Raw genomic sequence first — 15665 nt, forward strand, 5'->3', positions numbered from 1 at the left:
GGCTCCCTCCATCACTCTATCCCTCTATCTCTCTATTCCTTCATCCCTCTTTCCCTGGCTCTCTCCATCCCTCTATCCCTCTATTCCTTGATCCTTCTTTTCCCCTGGCTCCCTCCATCACTCTATCCTTCTATCTCTCTATCCCTTCATCCCTCTTTCCCCCTGGCTCCAATCCCCCCTGACAGGCTGGAGGGATGACCCTAAGAGTCACATTATGTATATTTCTCAGCAGACCCCTGAATTTGCATGTAGAAGATAGTTAAAATAAGGCAATAAATCAGTTAAAATAAGACTAGAAATCAGTTAAAATACGACTAGAAATCAGTTAAATTAAGGCAATAGATCAGTTAAAATAAGAACAGAAACAAGTCTGCAAACATATAAATGGATTTGCGCGAGATTGAAACCCTCTTTTGAGTAAATATTTCAAACCCGGTCTGAGGGATTTCCACTGTCATCAACTAGCAGAGCCTCTCTGACCACTCGGCTTGTATATTTGCTTTATTACATGACAGAGCGGATTGTGGTGGTAGTGTGGTAGCTATACGACTGGTTGCTTTGATTTATCTACCTGCATATTCTGATATGTGCTGCTTGTCATTAAGGACGAACAGTTACAAGAGGCTTTATATCCTCTCTTCAAGAGGTGTTGGCTAATGCTTCAGAAAATCATTGCCATTTGAAGTCTTTCTCTGCAACTACACCAATAAAATAGTTCTGTCTAGGTGGATGCCTAGAGTTGAATGGAAGTGGATGAGTGGCAAGAGATTTAGCCTACCTTGTGTTTTAGTAAAGCTATGTAATGTAGGCTAATGAACATTTTGCACTGTATGAATCATTGTGAAATCATGCTTCCACTGCCAAACAAAATGGACTAATCAGAAAGGAAAGGCAAAATGAAATCCCTTCTAAGCATATTACTTATCATTGAGCATATAGGCCCCAAAACATGACCAGCCTGCGTCCCAAATAGCACCCGACTCCCTATGTAGTGCACAACATTTGAGCAGTGCCAATAGGGTGCTATTTGGGACGCACACAGTGTCTGTTGTGACTGTGTTAGTCAGAGAGGGTAGAGATGGCATCACTCACCCGGATGAAGACCCAGAACAAGGGCAACTCAGCCTTGATTCAGAGTGACTAGGATTTAATCAAATTAGGTTTTTATGGACAACTAATTCATCTGAGGAGATTGAGGGGACCTCTAGCATGTTGAGTGGTGAAATGAAGACAGCATAGAACTGAGGGATGGAGGGAGAGAGAGAGAGAGGGATGGAGAGAGAGAGAGAGAGAGAGAGAGAGAGAGAGAGAGAGAGAGAGAGAGAGAGATTTGTCCAAAGACCAGATCAGTTGCCAAGGACCCAACAGAAGACAAACCAACCCAGGCTGTGTTCTCATGTCCTGGGCAGCACAGATGGCCCTTCTGTCGTGGAACATCCACACAACATGCTGTAGCGAGCATGTTTTTTTTCCTAGACCATCAACCAGTGAAGTCCAGTTGTAGAACATCTGATTCTGCTAATGGATGGCAGTCAAAGATCCAGAACAGCCTCGATTTGCCAATACCTGCCTCTGCAGATGGTCCTACCACCTTAGGTTTCGTCTCAGTGCCTCCATAGACATATTTAGGCACACCTACAAACACTCTTGTTACGTAGCCCCCCCCCCCTGTCATCAAGGCAAAGCGTGGATTCTTTGAAGAATCTAAAATATTACATATATTTTGATTTGTTTAACACTTCTGTGGTTACTTCCATAATGTAATTTCATAGTTGTAATTTTTCATAGTGTCATTTCATAGTTTTGATGTCTTCACTATTACTCTAGAATGTAGAAAATAGTACAAATAAAGAAAAACACTTGAATGAGTAGGTGTGTCCAAACTTTAGAATTATACTATAGGTACACCAAAATGTTGTTTTTTGAGATACAAATGTAAGATCTTAATTTGAGACAGTTTGCTACAGCAGGAAAATAATCCTGCATCAACAGAAAATGTTACTTGTTAAGTTGATTATTAAATCAAGTCTGAAATTTCTAAGTGGAAATTATAAACTTCAGAAATCTTTTAAAACCTCAAATACACAACAACATTTAAATGACCTGCATTGCAGGACAGTTTTCCTGCAACAGTGTGAACAAATTAAGATCCTGCATGTGTATCTTGTTTTTTGAAAATTGTTGATACACATACAAACTCAACAAGGTGAATGTACTCATTCTAAAGATCAGCTTTGAATGATTACCCTATTTCATTTGACAATTGCTTATTAAGAGATATAACAGTGTCGTGGGGCCTAAAAGCCTCGGCTCTAAAGCGGTCACCGGAGCAGAATACCTCAAACAGAGATCACAAAGATTCACATTCCATCATTTCTGAGTGTCTGGTGATTTTGTGATGGGGAATGGACTCATACTGGATAATGTGAGTGTTTATCGGTGAGTATGAAAACCCACTGTGTTCACACATGTAGAGTACTTATTTGTGGTAAATTTTGAGTGGCTGTGCAAGCACTGAACAACGGGACACAAGTTACCCAATAGTCCATTCCTAAAATGTTAAACTAGTCAAATGAAGGGTGTTAAAGGTCTTAGCTGCATGGATGCCAAACTTTCAGGGCAGTGCTGCCCAACTGAGTAGAAATCTATAAAAGGCACTCATCTCAATATGCCTTATTGTGATCCTATCTATTGGAGCATACAAAATCCTTGGGTTTGGGCAGCGTTTTTGGTGAAGCTTCCCAAAAAATATTTGGGCAATGTGTAAAAGCCTGGATTGTGCCCAATATATTTGTCAAGCTCAAATAATGCATGTTAGGCATGTGCTTCAACGACATGGCATTAAACCATCCTGTCACAGAAGATTGGTGTCAAATATAATTTTAGTGGGACTTCAATAAATCTTTGATATTTTGAGGTCTAGTAGTTTTTCTGTGCAATTAAAAAACAAGAATAACTACTGAAAACAAAAGAATAATGGTGTCAATGTTATTTCTACCTTGTTAATTGCTAACGTCTCTTTCCCGCCCTCATATATAAGCCATGCTTCCAAGGAGAGGAAAGAAAACATTTATCTTCTGAGCTTCTGAGTTCCTGTTTACTATTTCATGATTTCAGTGCCTGCCTCTCAAATAAAGAAAATAAATTAAACACATTACTCTTTAATTAATATCAAAGGACAGGGAGAGACACATTATCGTCATACAGAAATCACGCTGCTAGCTGTGTGTTTTATTTATGAGAGTGGACTCGTAATCACATTGCATTAAAGCATAGCGGGAGGCAGTTGGGGTCAGACTGAGGCAATGTGAGGCTGTTGTTCGGCGGAGGGAATCAGAGGGGATCCTAAAGTATAGTGATGGACACAAATCTGTGTCCCAATTGGCGCCCTATTCCCTATATATCGCACTCATTTTGATCAGAGCCCTATAGTAGTAGTGCACTTCATAGGGAATAATATTCCATTTGGGAGGCAGAAAACGTATGATCTTCGAGGCCCTGCTGTGGCTCTGTCAGCTTGCTTGGCGTTAACACTATTGTTTTAGCACAGGAACTTCTGCCGTCACAGATGTCAGGATATCCCCTGCTTTTTAGTTGCTGACAAGCTGTCTTGGAGACAGTGAGTGACAACACGTATATAGTCATCTACTACAGGATTATACCAGCAGCTAATGTGTCCCTCATTATTGTTCTGGCCTCTGTTATGTCAATATAGCTAAGTAGATGTGAGGGGTCTGATGGCTAAGAAAGAAACAATACAATGAACAACAGTTGAAGGGTGAGTGAATGTGTTTGGCCAGTACCAGAAGGTGGATGGTGAGGTATTGTGGAGGAGATGGAATGTGAAGCTCTTTAATGTGAAATCTGCCTTTGTTTATCTTTCTCTTCTTGGCATTATGCCACAAGCTAATTCTTCTTGGTACTGAGCCATCTTCACATTTGAGCTTATTTAATCATCATGCAAACACGTGTGCTGTATCTCCAAGGACTCTTGGGCATAAAAATGATTTATATTTTACTTTCCAACTTGAAAATATCATATTTAATTACTTCGGTTGGAAAAACAGATTCATCCTGGAATGAGTTCTGAACAATGTTCTTCATGAGTGGAGTAAATATAATATCAAGTGAGAGATGGGGTATACATCTCTGGGTAATGTGAAGGTCTGAAGAATCTCCGGCTAAAGATGCAAATATGTTTTAAAACATGTCCTAGTTGGGGTAACGACTGTCAATTATATTATATTATAAAAATCCACATTTCCACATATGCCGATGGAGTTTGTATGGTTGAGATTATATAATTCTCCTAGATTGAAATGTCATATTTTAACTCTGTGATTATTTCTTGGACTAAGGAATCAAGAGTTGCTTGTACAATAAGTAATGTTACCTTCCAAGACATGCAAATGGAGACATTGCAAATGGATTTCTACAATATCAAGCCTTGTTAGTGAGTGAGTAGCAAACACTGAGGAAAATCAAGGCATCTCGTCACTTTATTTTTTTTGTTGTGTCTCCTTGTAAAGAAAAAGCACTTTGAATCTGCTAGTTTCTCTGCATTTACATAACAAAGCCCACGAGAATAAGGTAGATGTGATGAACCACCCTCCACCACTACCCTGGATACCCATCAACCTGCCTATAATACGCACACACACACACACACACACACATTTACTACACGTGCACAACTGCACACACACATACGAGCTCACAACACACATAGAAACACCATTTTTTTTATCACTTCATAAACGTATCTGACAAGCAAACCCCAAAGATCTCTCCATTGCCAGTCTCTCACCACGGCTACACAGTCAGCAAAATAAATTGAAAGCATTAAAAGAAAGTCAAAAAAGTGAGCGAAAAAGAGAAAAGGTAAAAGAGAAGGAGAAAACCCAGTACCATCCCCTTGCACTGCCTCTTACATCTACCCCTCCCCCCGCTACCCTCTAACAGCTCCTCTCTTGTAAAGAAACAGGATGAAATGACATTATGCATATGAAAATGTCCAGAAAGATGTTTGATTTATGTATGCATTAGATGCAAATTCTATTACAGGACACAAGGCGGTTGTGAGATTTCTCTCGGAACACTTGGCTGCCCTGATCAAACCCATCTCATTAAATCCGACAAGGGGAGAAAGATAGAGGGAGTGAAAGAGGGAGAATTGAAGGAAATTTACAGCCGGACATAGATTTAACAAAAATAGGGGGGAGTAAATTGCATTCTACCCTCTGAGCCCACAGCAGATTGCATGGAGGATTTTCTGACCAGGCTTTACGCACACGTCCATCTAACTAGCAGAAACAGAAACAGAGCAGGCCGGATCAGGCAATACTGAAATGGAAACATCAATTCTTTGGTTTCACTGAAATACAGTACTTTAAACGTGTAAATACTTGTACTTTACATATATCATATGTGCATTTACTGTAGGAATAGAGGAAAAATGACAGGTGATAAATGTAGCTAATTTTCAAAGCTGGTAATATACCCAACAATACCATTCCAGATCTGTTGCATACTACATGAGCCCTATAATGAATACACACTATATTCTTTCCAAGACAGCAGAGATGATTCCCATAATATCCACCTGCTACCACTGGCTGAAAACCAGAAACATCAGTATCTGCTCTCAATTGATCAAGACTATTTGGGACCATTAGAGGTGACAGACTGAGTGATGAGTGAGAAATAGAACAGAAGGCATCGCAGAGTGTTTTTTCTCTCTATATTTAACATTTGAATTGTTATATATTTGTGTAGTAGTTGTGTGTTTGTTTTGGTGTGTGCGAGTGTGTGTGTTTATTTGTAGTAGTAACAGACAGTTTAGCTAGTGGTTTTACAAAACATCATCCCGATGTCCCAGGATACTATTCAGCTCCTTGTTCCCTCCTCGCTCCTCTGTTCTCCCATCACCTCCTCCTGCAGCCTCTATGATTGAGGTCAAGCAGGGAATTTTTACTAGCCTAACTAATGTGATTGCATCAGAGTAATACCCTTAAACTACATCAGGCCCTGATCTGCATACTAATTGGCCACGCTGTCCTTGACACTAACCTTGAAGAAGCCTTCCTTTCCTTAGGGAATGGAGGGATGACTGGCAGGAGGGGGGAAGAGGACAGCGCGGGGAAAAAATGATGGTGTCCGTCCGTTGCACACATTACCATGCAAAGACACCCTTCTATGAGGCTGCATCTTTCTCCTCTCTATCTCCCTCGCTCAATCCTCTCTATCTCCCTCACTATCTCCACTCTGTTTCCTCTCCATCTCTATGCATCAATGCAAATTCTAACAATGGCCAGGGGTTTATTCCTGGGGTAAGCCTGCGTGACCTTCTGTGACAAGGAGCAGCAGAGACAAAAGGCCATTTTTCTCTGACTGCACACATGGGTAGCATATCAGATTGCTCCATATTCCCTATTGAGTGCACTGCTTTTGACCAGGACCCACAGGGCTCTAGTCAAAAGTAGTGCATTATGTAGGGAATAGGGTGCTATTCGACATGCAGCCATGGACACAGTCCAACCACTCTACAATCTCCCTGCCTCCCGCCTAGGTACCAGGGGATGGGGTCCAGGGAATTTTGAACCAGGAGTGCAAGGGAACAGGGGGAAGCTACTGAAGTACCTTTTAAAAAATAAGAGAAAGAAAATTAAGTGCAGAGTAGCAGAGTTATGTGCTTGTGACACCACTGCATTCTTTTGAGTTTTTGGAGAATTATGTTTTGTGTTTAGTAAGTACATTAACACTTTTGGATACACTGTATACTATGGGAATTATAACAAATTGTTGGGATTGAATTAAAATTAGAAAATACAAAAACAACAAAAAAATAAACATTTTCAACAAATATCTTTGTCTGCGAGACATAAAAAGCAACAATGACAGTTGGAATTGTGCCGTCTTCTTTGAGTCAATTGGAGATGCACCTGTGGATGTATTTCAAGGCCTACCTTGAAACTAAGTGCCTCTTTGCTTGACATCATTGTCTGTAAACAATTGTTGGAAAAATGACTTGTGTCATGCACAAAGTAGATGTCCTAACCAACTTGCCAAATCTACAGTTTGTTAACAAGACATTTGTGGAGTGGTTGAAAAACGAGTTTTAATGACTCTAACCTAAGTGTATGTAAACTTCCGACTTCAACTGTATAAGCACATGACAGCCTGAAATGTCATTTGCATGTTTACTATGTTTGTTTTTAATACATAACTCTCTTGCCTGAAACGTTGGTGTGGGTGTTTCCTTACAATACTACAACTCAATAAAAATCCCTAACATGTTAAATTGTCAGTGCATGTTACGGTGCACGTCGGGCCCATCTCCACTAAGATGCTGTCATACCTGCTGCCCATACTTTACACTGCATTGTGTGACCTATCCTTTCAGAGGATATGCTCAACCTCTCCTCTGTGTGGCTCTGCTGAGGTACTAAAAATGTATAATGTTATTACACTTATAGACATCAAAGGAATCCAAACATTTGACTTTCTTGACTTATTCCCTTTTAAATCATTGGGGATCATATACTGGTTGGTTGTTTAGCAACAAAACCGACACGTGCACAACTATGGGGCAAAACAGACAGGGATGGATTAGATTGTTGACGACATGTAAAGTAGATTTAGTCTCAGTGTTTATTGAAAACAGAAATACATTTCCACAGTGAGCACTCATATCTGAAATACATTATTAGAGTTGTTGGTTCGCTAGCGACTATTTGCCATATTAGAACAGACACGACATCGGTCAAACACCTCAAAACAAGACATGGTATCAAAAACAAGATACAATGAGCTGAAACGAGACACCAATAATTCCCCACAAGGCAGCTTCTTGTCATTGTTGCTCGCTATCTGACAGTTCAGAAATATAAAAACGGCACACCTTCCGGACATATCAATACGCGCGCATCATTTTTGTGATGTTGTCAGCCAAACCGTCTATACAGGTCATCAACATTCACAATATTTAAAGTATATATTGTACTTGTAGATATGTACTTGTACAGACAAATGACAATACTCAGAACTTGAACTTGCTCTTTTTAGTGGTATGTATTCTTTGGAAATGTTTTTCATAGTTTAGACAAACTAGATGAATGCTAACCTCCTCATGGTTATCAATGTATAGGGGCGTGTTTCAAAGAGTATATATGTTCCGTTTGGAAGTGTACATACACTGAGTGAATCCCTGTTCTTTCCATGACATAGACTGACCAGGTGAATCCAGGTGAAAGCTATGATCCCTTATTGATGTCACTTGTTAAATCCACTTCCAACGAGGGAGATGAAGGGGAGGAGACAGGTTAAAGAAAGATGTTTAATTCTTGAGACAATTGAGACATGGATTGTGTATATGTGCCATTCAGAGGGTGAATGGGCAAGACACAAATTGGAGGTGCCTTTGAACGGGGTATGGTAGTAGGTGCCAGGCGCACCGATTTGTGTTGCTGGGCTTTTCACGCTCAACAGTTTCCTGTGTGTATCAAGAATGGTCCCCCACCCAAAGGACATCCAGCAAACTTGACGCAACTGTGGGAAGCTTTGGAGTCAACATGGGCCAGCATCCCTGCGGTACGCTTTCGACACCTTGTGGTGTTCATGCCCGATGAAGGCTGTCCTGAGAGCATAAGCAGGGAGTGTATCTCAATATTAGGAACGTGTCCTTAATGTTTTGTACACTCAGTGTATGTTGGACAACTCCTCAGACATTTACAGGAGTAAAAATGGGTTATCGCAAAACAGATGCATTCTCTTTGGTGCAGATTATTCCCCCATAGTGCTGCAGTACAATCTGCACTTCTCACATACATAAACTGAATACAAGGACTGTGAAAGAGAAAGAAACAGACTTCCAAACAGCAGTAAACATTTGTTTTTACTGTATATAGGTTTACATATAGATCTGGATCCCATGCTGCGTTGTGGGTGTGAGATTTGCTCGAGATGTTTTACTGGTATGTATATCTACACTAAAGGGATGACTGTAAAGAGGGGAACAGGGGTGTTTTGTCATACAGTTTTTGTCTTACAATTGTTTAAAAAAAGTATTTTTCACACTTCACACAGCTCCAGTGAGCGGGTTATAGTCTAGCTTCTGTTCAGTTCTTAAGGTAATACAACGCAAAATATATTTTTAAATAACCGTTTCAAAGTATACTACCGGTCCAAAGTTTTAGAACACCTACTCATTCAAGGGTTTTTATTTATTTTTACTATTTTCTACATTGTAGAATAATAGTGAAGACAACAAAACTATGAAATAACACATATGGAATCATGTAGTAACCAAAAAAGTGTTAACAAATCAAAATAAATGTTATATTTGTGATTCTTCAAAGTAGCCACCCTTTGCCTTGATGACAGCTTTGCACACTCTTGGCATTCTCTCAACCAGCTTCGCCTGGAATGCTTTTCCAACAGTCTTAAAGGAGTTCCCACAAATGCTGAGCACTTGTTGGCTGCTTTTCCTTCACTCTGCGGTCCAACTCATCCCAAACCATCTCAATTGGGTTGAGGTCGGGCGATTGTGGAGGCCAGGTCATTTGATGCAGCACTCCATCAGTCTCCTTCTTGGTCAAATAGCTCTTACACAGCCTGAAGGGTCATTGTCATTGTCCTATTGAAAAACAAATGATAGTCCAACTAAACGCAAACCAGATGGGATGGGGTACCGCTGCAGAATGCTGTGTTAGCCATGCTGGTTAAGTGTGCCTTGAACTCTAAATAAAGACAGTTTCACCAACAAAGCACCCCCACTCCATCACACCTCCTCCATATTTCACGGTGGGAACCACACATATGGAAATCATCCATTCACCTGCTCTGCATCTCACAAAGACACGGCGGTTGGAAACAAAAATCTCACATTTGGACTCAACAGACCAAATGACAGATTTCCACCGGTCTAATGTCCATTGCTCGTGTTTCTAGGCCCAAGCAAGTCTCTTCTGAACAGTTGCTGTTGAGATTTGTCTGTTACTTGAACTTTGTGCAACAGAGGAAACTCTGGGTCTTCCTTTCCTGTGGCGGTCCTCATGAGAGCCAGTTTCAAGATTAATACAATTATTTTTAATACAACTTTATTTATTTATTTATTTCAGATTGGATCATTTTACCAAGAATTAATAAGATCCCCTAAGACCATATTTATTTTGTCATATTGTCTCCATGGCTGAGAATCACAAGCTTTCAAAACTAGAACTTGTTCTGAGCAGAACCTGAGCAGAGAGAAGATGCTCCGCCTTGCTTCTGCCCTGGGGAGAGCTAAGGCATTACACAGTCAGATCCCCCTTCTGAAAGGAAAGCCCCACTTCCTCTTAATGTGTGGAAATTTGCCAGATGTCATTGACAAGATAAGTGTTGATTTCATTGCTATGATAGGTAAAGCAAAAGCTACAGAACAATGGTACAAAGATACCCTTTGAAATTTTATTTTTCACCCCCGTCTTTTCCTCGGGAAAAGGAGAAAAGTGTCAAGTTTGTGACAAGTGTATCGTTTTTATCTTTCCTTTCCACTCTATCTCTGTGAGGGCTTCTACAACCGAAAGTTTGTTGTGTTTAGTTCTTCAGATAGTTTGACCTAGTTAGGGTTGCTCACACACCTTATGCATTAAAGGGTTATCAAGAGAGAGTGGAGAAAACAGAAGAAAGCACAAAGAGAAGTGGTATATACATATTACAGTGGCATTATTACAGTGCTGTTGTGCAATACCAATGCTAAGGGTGTAGTCAAAGAAGTCACAACCAAATACAATGTTAAAGCTAACAAGAAAGACTGAAATTAGTTTTTTTTAATTGTTATTTGATAGATTATAAAGTTTTCTCATTCTAATTAAACGAGGTGCAACATCTTTCTAACACAATCTATCAAATGGGGCCCAGAAGACACTATTCCAGTTCGAGTAACAACACAAGAAGCCTCTTAATTGAGAATTTACATTTGTTTGTTTCAAACAAGTCCTTTCATTGCAATCTTTTCAGGTGTTGATATTTTGTCCTAGCGTTTTTTTGTTTTTTTTTAATTCTATGGAGTATAATTTATTTACTAATTTAGTAATACAAGGTCATAAATAATTAAATTGCAATTAAACTCCTAAATTAATAACAGAGGTTTTCATTTAAAATAAAACAATTAAACATTGATGAATTCAAAACAATCAGTTTCTAAACACAATTTAGTCAGTCATCATTTCCGTATGCTCAAGACCTCCAAATGTATTTAAACAATAACACACAACTTTTAATGAAATGTTCAATAATCTATTAGGAACTTCATAACTTCCTTAAATACTCACACTAACACCTTTCTAATTAGTTTGATCATATTACTGTACTGTATTATTGTCGGGTGACATGTACCAACGTTATCCTTACAGTGTTTTAGAACTAATAATTATAACTCTGCACTGTACATCCTATATCTCTCTTCCCATTGTCCATTGTATGATCTCTCTCTCTCTCCATCTCTCTCTCTCTCTCTCTCTCATTGTGTTGAGACAGTGATCAATATAGTGAGGGGAGTTTCTGTGATAGCTTTATGAGAGGCAGAGTTAGCTTCTAGCTTCTACGTCCATGCTCCTCTCTGGCATTCTCTGTGCCACTCCAGTTTTGATGTCCTATTAAAAAGACCCAAACATCAGACGAGTCACTCAAACCAGGACTCGTGGGACAGCCAGACTCCACGACATTGGATGTGTGCATCATTAAACACAGTGCCACTCACATTACCTCCCATCTCAAACCCATCGCCTGCCTGCCTGCCGGAAAAAGAAGTGGAAAACAACACTCTCTCCACCAAAGATCTTTCCATACAAAGAGGAAGCAGAAAGCTCAAAGGGACGGGGGGAATGTACTTAGAGATATTTAAAGCGGAGATGGGCTTTGTTAAAGAGATGGTGGGTCCCCTGGGCTTCCTGCACTGGAATAAGTTTGTGGATCTGATGGTGTTCTCGCCCTGTTAGAGTAGCACCTTGGAGCTGACAGGGATACAATGGTATAATTATACTGCAGGGTTTCAGGCCCTGACATAGCTGTCACCTGGGAAGTATAGAGGAGAGAGACTAAAACACTTCTTGTTCTTTTTTTATTCTTCTTGGTGATTAGGGCTTTGTTTCCACCCTTGGTGGCAGCTTTTTCAGAGGAGTGGAAAATTGTTTTAAAGTTTTGAAGACTTACATGAGGAAGCCATACAATACACGCTAGTTAGCATTGGCTCGAGAAACTACCTAGCAGTAGATACACATAGACTCCCAGTCAGTTAGTTACCAGTTGTCCTAGCGCTAATTAGCAACTTCCTTCAAACTGCACGCAGAGATGTAAACATTGTATCCATAAATTAATCTGACTCTGGGCAAGTAGATAAAGGGATGCATTGCCAAAGCATCCATTTATGTATAAGTAGGTAACTGTAGTCCATCAAAATAGTTATAGGAACGGGTTATCAGGGGCGCAAAGCCCAAAGCTGGACCTTTCTGCCTTTTCAATCAAAAACAATCAAACATGAGTTACAGTGTATTGGATCGTTTCCCAAAAAATAAATCACTGTTATTTCAAGTGGAATTTTATCATTACTTTGAATATTTACCCCATCAAAGATATTGATGTATCGCAGGGGCCTATGATTTCATATGAAACAAAGGTGAAATGCAACAACACACCAAAAGACAGGCAAACAATTGATTCAATTGACTCTTCCTCTCTTCCTATTTTTGATAAAGAGTTCCCTTTTATGCAAAGCAGTGTGAAGCAGTGTGTGGGAAATGATCAATTGAACGAGGCCTCTTTATATGGACAGTGGCTTGCGAAAGTATTCACCCCCTTTGGCATTTTTCCTATTTTGTTGCCTTAAACCCTGGATTTAAAATATATTTTTGTTGGGGGGGGGGGGGTATCATTTGATTTACACAACATGCCTATCACTTTGAAGATGAAAAATATTTTTTATTGTGAAACAAACAAGAAATATCACAAAATAACTGAAAATTTGAGTGTGCATAACTATTCACTCCCCTGAAGTCAATACTTTGTAGAGCCATCTTTTGCAGCAATTACAGCTGCAAGTCTCTTGAGGTATGTCTCTATAAGCTTGTCACATCTAGCCAATAGGATTTTTGCTTATTCTTCAAGGCAAAACAGCTCCAGCGCCTTCAAGTTGGATGGGCTCCACTGGTGTACAGCAATCTTTAAGTCATACTACAGATTTTCAATTGGAATTAGGTCTGGGATTTGACTAGGCCATTCAAAGACATTTAAATGTTTCCCCTTAAACCACTCAAGTGTTGCTTTAGCAGTATGCTTATGATCACTGTCCTGCTGGAAGGTGAACCTCCATCCTAGTCTCAAATCTTTGGAAGACTGAAACAGGTTTCCCTCAAGAATTTCCCTGTATTTAGTGCCATCCATCATTCCCTCAATTCATCCATCATTCCTTCAATTCATTCCTTCAGTTTCACAGTCCCTGCCGATGATGCTGCCACCACCATGCTTCACTGTGGGGATGATATTCTAGGGGTGATGAGAGGTGTTGAGTTTGCACCATACATAACATTTTCCTTGATGGCCAAAAAGCTCAGTTTAGTCTCATCTGACCAGAGTACCTTCTCCGTGTGTTTGGTGAGTCTCCCACATGGCGAACACCCAACGTGTTTTCCTATTTTTTTCTTTAAGAAATTGATTTTTTTTCTGGCCACTTTTCCGTAAAGCCCAGCTCTATGAAGTGTACGGCTTAAAGTGTTCCTATGGACAGATACTCCAATCTCCGCTGTGGAGCTTTGCAGATCCTTCAGGGTTATCTTTGGTCTCTTTGTTGCCTCTCTGATTAATGCCCTTGCCTGATCCGAGAGTTTTGGTGGGCGGCCCCATCTTTCCATTTTTTTAATAATAGATTTAATGTTCCTCCGTGGGATGTTCAAAGTGTTTATAACCCAACCCTGATCTGTTCTTCTTCACAACTTTGTCCCTGACCTGTTTGGAGAGCTCCTTGGTCTTCATTGTGCCGCTTGCTTGGTGGTGCCCCTTGCTTAGTGGTGTTGCAGACTCTGGGGTCTTTCAGAACAGGTTTATGCATACTGAGATCATGTGGCACTTAGATTGCACACAGGTGAACTTTATTTAACTAATTATGTGACTTCTGAAGGTAATTGTTTGCACCTGATCTTATTTAGGGGATTCATAGCAAATAGGGGGTGAATACATACTTGATGCACACACCACTTTTGAATGAAACAAGTCATTTTTTTCATTTCAATATCACTTCACCAATTTTGACTATTTTGTGTATGTCCATTACATGAAATAAAAATAAAAATCAATTTAATTTACAGGTTGTAATGCAACAAAATAGGAAAACGCCAAGGGGGATGAATACTTTTGCAAGGCACTTAGTGTACAAATGGTGTACTGTATCTTCAGTAGCCAATGTGTTTCCCAGAGCCTTCATTAGAAACATGGCTCTAAAAAACCTTAGCACATCTACTAGCTATCCAGTCCACTCATCGAGCATCCAAAGTGCATTATTAGATGTTTCTTTGGCTTTCTGTGCCACTTTATTCACAGTAGATCTCTGCTAAACATAGAATCAAGATGTTTAGGCTCTCTGTCTGACTGTGACTGTCGATAACCTCAGAATGAGATGTACTACAAATACAACGTTTCCAAAGCATTAACAATTCTAAAAAAACAAGTGAAGGATAAAATGTTGCTTCAAATGAAAACTGAGATGACTGCATTAAATTATACATACACTCTTAGAAAAAAGGGTTGCAAAAGGGTTCTTCGGTTGTCCCCATAGGAGAACCCTTTCTGGTTCTAAGTTGAACTCTTTTAGGTTCCAGGTATAATCCTTTTGGCTTCTAATTGGAGCCCTTTGTGAAAAGGGTTATACATCGAACCCAAAAAGGTTCTACCTGGAACCAAAAACGGTTCTTCAAAGGGTTTTAGATACCTCCTTTTTTTCTAAGAGTGTAGGCTACACTGGCCTATATAGGCTATTTCAATCATATCAATCAATTTCATGTTCAATGAATTGAGTTCTATTTTGTGACTAGGCTACTGTCTTTAATTTCTGCCTCAATGTGTTTCATTATGTTTGACAACGTGAGCAATGCTGTGCCCAATCTGTGATTTAGTGCATTAGTATTGGGTAAGCATAATAAGCCGCCTCAATAGCCTATTTGCAGCCATAGTTGGAAATATCTCTCTAGGACCTAATCCATCGTCAGTATTGTGGAATAATTCTAATGTTAAGCTAAGATTTGAATGGAAAGAACCGCTGCTTTTCTGTCAATCCTATCAGTATGGACACATGGTCTAACGACGCAGTTAGAGAACATTCTTTCTGCGTGCTTGTTTGGGAAACACTTTCAAAATAAATTGGCTCGTAAAATAACGATGCATCTGGTACGATCAAATGGGCAAATGGGAAATAAGGCCCTGAACAAGATGCTTATCTTAATAGAAGAAGTGAGAGCAAAATAACTATCATTTTTATCAAATCTGGGCCTCATTGGTGTGACGCTGTCGAGTGCAATTGAGTTTTTAAATGCATGTTCTTGGGCCTTGGAGAATGGGCTCGGCGGGGGGTGTCTCTCAACATAATTATCCTTCACTTACAGGTATTTCTGTTGCCAAGGTCTTTATCTTCTCTTGTA

This window comes from Oncorhynchus clarkii, chromosome 25 (assembly GCF_045791955.1).
Source record: "Oncorhynchus clarkii lewisi isolate Uvic-CL-2024 chromosome 25, UVic_Ocla_1.0, whole genome shotgun sequence".
NCBI lineage: Eukaryota > Metazoa > Chordata > Actinopteri > Salmoniformes > Salmonidae > Oncorhynchus > Oncorhynchus clarkii.